General features: G+C 36.4%; 1 long non-coding RNA gene across 1 annotated transcript; it reads left to right on the forward strand.

Annotated features, from left to right (window-relative positions):
- Window positions 1–241: 241 nt before the first annotated feature.
- On the forward strand, window positions 242–3383 carry LOC135327313 (uncharacterized). The gene is made up of 2 exons (XR_010387419.1): window positions 242–469; window positions 1052–3383. It is a non-coding gene; the product is annotated as an uncharacterized LOC135327313 (long non-coding RNA).
- Window positions 3384–8308: the final 4925 nt, after the last annotated feature.

Raw genomic sequence — 8308 nt, forward strand, 5'->3', positions numbered from 1 at the left:
GTATACATTGGATTACATTTGTATAATTTTGCCAAGACAGAAACCATGCAATTCAACACAATTTTATTTGGCAGCCCTCATGTGAAAGGAAGAGTGTATTTAAATGTTCGTTTTAATGACATCTTGTTTGAACATGTCATAATAATTAAAGATATAATAATTTTATCACCAAAATTAGCTGTCAGATACCTATTTTGTTGTTGATCCTAGAATATGATGAAATAACTCTGTAGCTGATTTTCTGAGGGATGGGGGAGTGTTGAAAAAATGTGAATGATTCTTAATCATGTTGAGATCATATATATTCTGGAGAACTGCAGGCCATCAAAAGAAAAAGTAGTCTTTCCTATGCTACTTTAAAAATTGGACTTTCAAATACAGATATATTCTGGACTTTCTTGAAGGAAATATTGTCCACCTGGATGGACGACCTCAAGATTTACAAAGAAAAGGAGGTCTTTTTTACAGGGTAAGTGGGGTCTTGATTGCAAGGTAATTTTGCAGCTGAAGACTCTTAAAGTGAGTTTTATTAACTAAAATTTCAGAATAAAATCTCTTACTAGCAATAGAAAGATTTTAATGATAACACCTCATCTCACTCAGGGCTTCAGGAAGATGCCTAAGCTCATTTGTGAACCAAATCCTAGCATATTTTCTCTCAGCTAAGGAGCAGATTTGTTTTCTTTGAGGAGCTCATTTTTTTTCTTTTTAACATGTACTTCAGTGTGCTCTGGCACCTTTTATACTGAGAAGTGTTTGGATAAAATACAGAAAAAGTAGTAGGAGAAATGAGTGGAAATGAAGTCTCCCAATTTACAGTGAATGTTCTAAATGTTAAACTGCAGACTCTAATACTACTGGATTTATTGTTTTTCTCTTAGGTACTCTTTCAGGAAAAAATAAAATAAAAATGTATTTCTTTCTTCACAGTGGAAAACCTTAAACAGGTTGAATGTCGACTGCAGCGTCTATATAAAAACTAACCTACATACTGTTTTTGGTTTTGTTTGTTTGTTTGTTTGTTTGTTTGTTTGTTTGTTTGTTTCCCCAGGCTGCTGCCTATGAGCTAGGAAATAAGGATATATACTCTTTTCAAGACATGAGATGGAGTAGAACCTGAGTATCCCACCTACCAAGGGAATGTTTTAATTACAAGAAAGCTGAACAAAGATGAAGTGAAAACCCCCTTCCAGCTATCTCCTAAAAAGAAATAGCCTTCATCTTTTTTGTTATTACTATCATCTAGCCCTCAATTCTTATTTTAAAAGCCAGAGGAAAGAAAAATATTTTGTTTGATTTCTATAGTGAATGTCCCAGAAACTGAATTTAGATGACAGTGAATGTTAACTGTTTTGCCTATTTGTTATTGCCTATTTGCCTATTCTTTGTTAATTCATGCACTATTTAAAAATGGCTGAGGTATATGGATTGAAACTTTAAACACAGCTATGGGAAATGGGGAGGAAAAGGGGAAACCCAAAACTGAGAAATTTTAATTCAGACCTCAAATAAGCATGAATTACTCCTCCTGATGTTAGCGGATGTTTTAAAATAGATGTGGCCACAGTTTTAGATGCCTAAAGGTAGAGTTCCAAATCCACATTTAGCCACCTAAATAATGCTGGCTTGATTTCAAGATATATGTAGAACTGTAGCTCCCACTAGTTTTGAAATAAGTTAAACATTTCTGGCAGGCCATTTTTACTAAGTTATCTCAATATGGACTTAGAAGCCTGGGTATTTGAGCGTGAAAGTCATGGACATTATTATTTAATTTGGCTGTTGCAGTACAGTGATACCTTTCAATGTGTGACTAAAAATTTTATTTAAGGTCCTTTTCTAGTTTATCGTGCACTCATGATAAAGACAGACAAAGCAGTGAGATTTCTCCTGTCAATGGGCAAATCAAAGAGAGGGCTTGGCATAAGCCGAATGTTGCTGAAGTCTCAAGGACACAGGTGCCTAGTCCATTCGAAAAATAAATAATTTAGGTGCTTAAATAAGGGTCCAAGAGAGTCATTGGGGGCACTTACAATAAGGTCAAGAAGTTGATTCTCAGTTAGTCAGTAAAGGTACATGCTTTACCTTGATTTTATTGATCTGGGTGGCAAATTTGTTGAGAGAAAACAACAACGAAAGAAGAGATAGAAATGCCTCTACTCTTTATCCCAAATCCCTGGGTCTGTGAAAATGTTCCAAAAGCTTTCAGTGGGAAGAAACAAATGCAATCCAGCAGATTATTTCGTGAGAGAAACTGAGTACTTGATGATAAAATGGATTAAATAGATTAAAAAATCCAATCCAATAGATAAAGAGGAATGGACTAAAATATCCTATGTGCTCTCTGCATGTCTAATATTATATCACTGTAATATAAAACTTTGCCTCTTCCACATTTGACATAATTTTTCTTCATTCAAAACTTTGAAAAATTTATGTTTAGGCATATTAGTGAAAAATATTTTCTTGACTTCAATAGAGCAGAGATATGGCCCTATACAACCATTTCAATAACACTTTCTTGCTTTTATGAGTTTCTGTGTTGTATTTTAGATAGTGCTTTGTACTACAGCCATAGAAACAGCTGTTTAGTTGGTGTGAATCTCTATTGCTGGGTCAAATTTGAACTGAAATGGAGTTAAGCAATTTCCATCGGCTTAAAATCTGATCTGTTTCCTGATTATGTACATACACACACATCCATCCATCCATCCATATGAATAAGGACAGAACTTTAATTTATTGACAAAGTTAAATTCAATGATCCAATAAAGGAAAAAGAGGAAAGAGATTATATAACCCTGCAGACTTTAAACAATTCTGCTAAATTTTCAAGGCTCTAACAAAAAGTGAATAAAAGTACACTTTTCTTTCAAGGGCAGTTCATGTGTCCTCAAGCCAGCACGATCCTTAGGTAGATTGTAGGCATGATAGATAAGTGTCCCTTCACTTTAAACAAGTATGAAGTCAAGAGCTTAAGGATTAACATAAGGAATATGCATCTCATGTAATACAGAGAAGAAGAGAAACATGAAATTGGCAGCAAAGAGAACAATAAAGCCTTAAATTAAATGTTATGTTGAGAAGACATATAATGGCATGATAGAATAGCAGGAAAGGTGAGCTTATACAACTTTAAGTAAAGGTTTTAAAGGACTTGACAGCCACTTTGATTGCACCAAATTCTTGTACAAACCTGTATTTGTACAGATTAGTTCCAGGATGATTTTGTTTTAGAGCCTGCTGAGATGTAGGGCTAATGTAAACACGCTTTGCAAATCTACGAGTAGTCAACTTTCACGTCTGTAGGAAAAGAAAATGTTATGCCCCCTCCATCTGTAAAACTGTGATGAGACACTGAATGGATGTTTTTCCTAAGTCTAGATGTGTTTTCTATGCTTAACTTTGAAATTATTTGATTTTTAGCATTTGATATCAGACACTAAGCTTAGTACCGGAATATTTTAATATAAACCAGAAGTACTTATATAAGGCAAATCTTGCATATAATGAATTCAACAGATGCATATTTGTTTTAATTGACCACAGACTGAGGTCACAGATTGCTTGAGATGGAATTGTACCTTTGTGGGCTTATTCTTGTTTTCTCAAGCACTACGGCTAATGTACTGCATGGTCTAATGTTGGCATTTCCCAAAGATACTTCTGTTGAAGACTGAACCTCAAATCACTTGCAATAAATTGTAAGTAAACAGAACAAAAATGTTTTGATGTTTATGAAAAGCTGTCCTGAGCTCTCTGAAGTTTTTTTTTTTTTTTTTTTTTTTTTTTTTTTGCAGATTATTTTGGAAGTGCTTCAAATAGATCTTTTCTTGTGGGATTTTACTCTTCAAATTCCATCTCCAGACAGAAACCAGAATTGTAGAAAATGTTTTTAGAGCCTTAAAAAGCATACAACTCAGATGCAGCTCTAGAAATCAATGTCACCAGGCAGAAGGGAGTTGTGTTTTCTAAACTGACTTTTTTTCACTCTAGTTTCCTTCTCTCTTCCAGCCATAACACCAACACAGAGACAGTAGTTTTCCCCCATCCCTACAAAGTTCTGAAAGAAGCTGAATTCAACATTTTAGGGCTGACCTACCTATGGGGGCAGAGTTAGAGCACAGTCACTAACGGAGTTCTAAATTGAAGGATTGGCAGTTATATAAAGTTAGATCCTCTCTCATTTCCTTATTTTGTTGGGTTAGTTTACATTGTGTGTGGGGCCCAGCCAAATTTTCTGCAGCCTGTTTGTTGTGTATTGATTTTTTTGGGGGGGGGTGAAAAATGCTCAGGAGGTTGCATTACTTCATTTCTGCAGAGAAATGCGTCATGAAATCTTAATCTACATCAAAGTAGCTGCTACTTTGTCAAAAGAAGAACATTTTCAGTTCTCACTATTCCAATTTAAACTATATTTTGTTACTTTTCCTCTTTTTATTTTCATCTGCTTCTTTAATACTTATGTTTGCAAATTTTCTTTTTAAAAAATTTGTTAGTAAAGAAGAAGGTCATTGAGCAATCATTATGTGTTTTAATATAGATTAATAACTTCATGAAAATGGTCTGCCATTTTAAGGGCTCCGTTCTTGAACTCAGTGAAAAGTTTGTAAAGATCTTGCATTTCAGTAAAGCTGCTCGCATATTCAACACAGATTTCCATCCAGCATGCAACATAAAAGTCTGCTTACTAGCAACAATTAGTCTTCCTACTCACTTTTCGAGCACTTGCATTTTAACAATTATTTTTCATTTAAATATCACAGATCACTTAAAAGCCAGCAGTACAGAGTGGAACAAGGTATATTCCTCTAGTCTTCTACAACAATGAAGACTATTGCCTATGCAAGGTATGAAGGTTGCCCCCAGTTGTGGATGCATTTTTAGCATGTACAAGTTTACACATTTTTTTTGTTTTTCTTTCCAAAGCTGTTAAAAAATCAGCAAAAAGGCCTCATGCAAAGTAGAAAGACAGTGATGGGAGAGATGGGTAGCCTCTCTGCTATGGTTTGTAGTGAGAGAGGAGCCTAAGACAGTGCATACAGCGGCTCAAGTCCTCTATGAGAAAAAATGGATTCTGAGTCTGGATCTCCCACAACTCCTTTCACAAAAATGTTGAATATAACAAACTTTATCTGCTTTCTGAGAAAGAGCTGGCTAATATTTGACTGGAGGAGATTGTTGCTATCTGCAAGTATCAATTAGGGAGACACACACCTTACTCCACACCAGAGGTACTTGGCACTGGAGAGGGTGACTCAAACCATGCTCCTTGCACTGACCCTGAGTCAGAGGCACTAACTCCTTTAGAGGAGAATTGCACAAATTTGATTAAATTCAGAATGAATACAAAATTCTAGATGTCAAAAATTCGCCATGGAACAAAAACTCCATTTTCCAACACAGCTCAGTGAATCAGTATGTTCCTCCAGTTTATTAAAGAATCAAGGAAATTAAATCCTTCTAAGTGTGGGGATTTTAACTTATTTCATTTCATTTCATTTCATTTCATTTCATTTCCCTAAATACCACCCTCATTTCTGTTAAGCTTCATCAGAAATGCTCAAGCACTTTCATATGCATTTCTAACATAGGAATGAAACAGCCTTCTACCCCAAACTTTCCCAAAGCTACAAAATATAGTCTGTATTATAAATTTGTTGCTTTCTGTTTAAAAACAAAATGAAAATCGAGACTTACACATCACAGTTTTTAATTACATACATTTATTTCATCTTGGCAGAGCAGATGAAAATTTCCTTTCTTAGGGACCAGAGTTTAGATTTCTAGTACCTTGATTTGCAATGTACTGATGGATTCTGAATGCCAAAATGTGACATAGTGCTAAATAAGTGCATGTATGGCAGTGCTATTTTACATTTTTTGAGATGCTCAGGGATGCATGGAATTAGAACTTGCCCATTGGTGCTATACATAATATTACAGCCATTATCTAACCTGCTTTGTAAACGGAAAAAGTGTTAGATTAATGTTAAATAGTCATTTAAATATGTGTAAATGAAACAGTAGCAAAGTCATCAAAATAGAAAGAGTAATTTCAGAGGAATATTGTTCACTAATTTGCCAAAGCATAACAGGAAAAAATGAAAACTATGCAAAGTGAGGGAATGAGAAGTTATGTAAGTGGGAAAGAAAAGGGAAGAGAGAGAAAATGGTAATATTGTATAATCTGAATATATGTAATAAAATACTAAACTGCTAGTAGCACTTTAAATGGAGGGCCCTGCATACTGATTTATATATATAATTACTAAGCCTCCATGGGATAGTTTTTATGTTAATTGAATTTACACTGATTATTAAAAGCCTGTTTATATAAGATGAGCAAGTACATATCTGTTCTATTTCTATTATATAGTTGTTAAACCTCAGTAAATACCTTTTTAGGAATGATTTGCTGTTTAATTAGCATACAATAGCTCTCCTCTTAAAACTAAATTAAATCCCTATTTGAGGCACTTAATTTAAAATATTAACCAAACATGCATACCTGCAAGGTGGTAATTTCAGATTTGTGGTAGCAGTCAAGGTCTAGTAATTCTGCAATGCTGAAGGTTAGAAAGTCTGAACTCAGTTCTCAGGTAGGTGATGTTTAAGCCAGTTTGCCACATACACACACAAAAGCATGAGACAAAAGATGATCTCCTTGCTACTGTTATTCTTTCATTTTTTATTACTTTTGAAATATCTCACTGACAGAATTGCTGAAATGAGACAAAAATAGTTAGGCATTATCCTTTTTTGCTGTTGTTACTGTTTCAAATGCATTTGTAAATATTCAGCCAAAATCAGTATCAGAAAACCGAAGTTTCATTTTCTAGTTGGGCAACTTTTCCATCTCAAGAAAATGAAAACTTCTGGAGTATGCCCAGTGGCATTTGCTTGAAGACTAAACTTCCTTTTCTGCCTTGCAATATGCACAAAGAGTGCCCCAGGTCTGCTTTTACTTTGTGGGCTGGTACTTCAGCCGCTGGCAGTAGAAGCAAGAAACAGAGAACAGCATGTTGCCATAGTGCACTTAAACTCACAGCACATCAGTCTACTCCTAACTTTGTCATTAAACTTACCATGTGACCTTGCTCAAGCCCGTTATTTAGGTTCAGATCCAGAATGAAAAAGATGTAAGCTTCCAAGAGGCTGAGAGAAACTCGCACCCACCTTGCTGTGCCTGGGGATAGCTGGGTTCAGCCAACAAAAAAATATCCTACCAGGGCCATGTGCCTAGACCTAACAAGCAAGCAACCATGTCAACAGGGAAAAATCCAAAGCTGTTCCCAAACATGCTTACAAGGGGCGCCTGTGTACCTCCAGGATCCCCACACTACATTCCTCTCGCAAGGGGAAGGATATATTATGTGGCCAAAGGAGGTGGTAACCATGGCACTATCACACCCTTCGCAGTCCCTCCCAGGCTTCCAGTTAGAGCATAGCTGAGTGATATTCACAGGGGGCTATGGCTTTTTGGAAGTTTTGTTTTCCTTCTAATTAAGGACAGAAGCTAGTGAGAAAATGTGGGGATTTTTGGAAAGTAGCACTTCAATATTCCAGAAGGCTCCATACATAAGTGATAAAATACTTTCCATTTTGTTAAACAAACACATTAGATGACCAAACAACAAACAAACTCCAAGCAAAACTATTTGGACACCAAATCCAATACTTAAAGGGCCCCATTTGAAGTTTCCACATAACTGCAATTCAATCTTTTGTGTATGATGATTTGGTCTTTTTTAACCTAGTTGTTTTTCCCCCTTGTGACTCCCACATCCTTAGAGGGTTCAGATGAGCAGCTCCCAGGCTGCAGGAGCCCGCCACAGCTGGAACCAGTGGGTACCAGTGCTCTCAGCACTCCCCAGTGACTCACAAAGCCAGCATCTAAGGTGCTGGGGATTTTCCACTGCCACCTCAGAGCCATAAGGAGTTTTGGGAGCCCCTCTGTCAAGCTCCTAATTGTAGTTACACCCTTCCTATCACAAAACCCAATTACCTCTGCTTCGGGGTGTTTTCAGCTTGAGCTGCTTGACTCCTGCAGAGCTAGAGACTAAAGTCCAAGAGTGGCACCTGTTTACCCTGCTAACCCACCCCCCAGCACTGAGAGCCCAGGCCCAACCACTCAAGTGCTGATGGTCTTCTGAAGCCTGGATTTACCTGAGCAATGCCTTTTGGCATCTGTAATTAAAAAGAGGAAAACCTTTTTTTACTCTTGATTTTAAAAAGATATTAAAGAAAGGTTGCATCTTTGACAATAATATTGATGAGCTGCGCGTGGGCAAGGATATTTCAGAAC

Source organism: Dromaius novaehollandiae, chromosome 2, assembly GCF_036370855.1.
Source record: "Dromaius novaehollandiae isolate bDroNov1 chromosome 2, bDroNov1.hap1, whole genome shotgun sequence".
NCBI lineage: Eukaryota > Metazoa > Chordata > Aves > Casuariiformes > Dromaiidae > Dromaius > Dromaius novaehollandiae.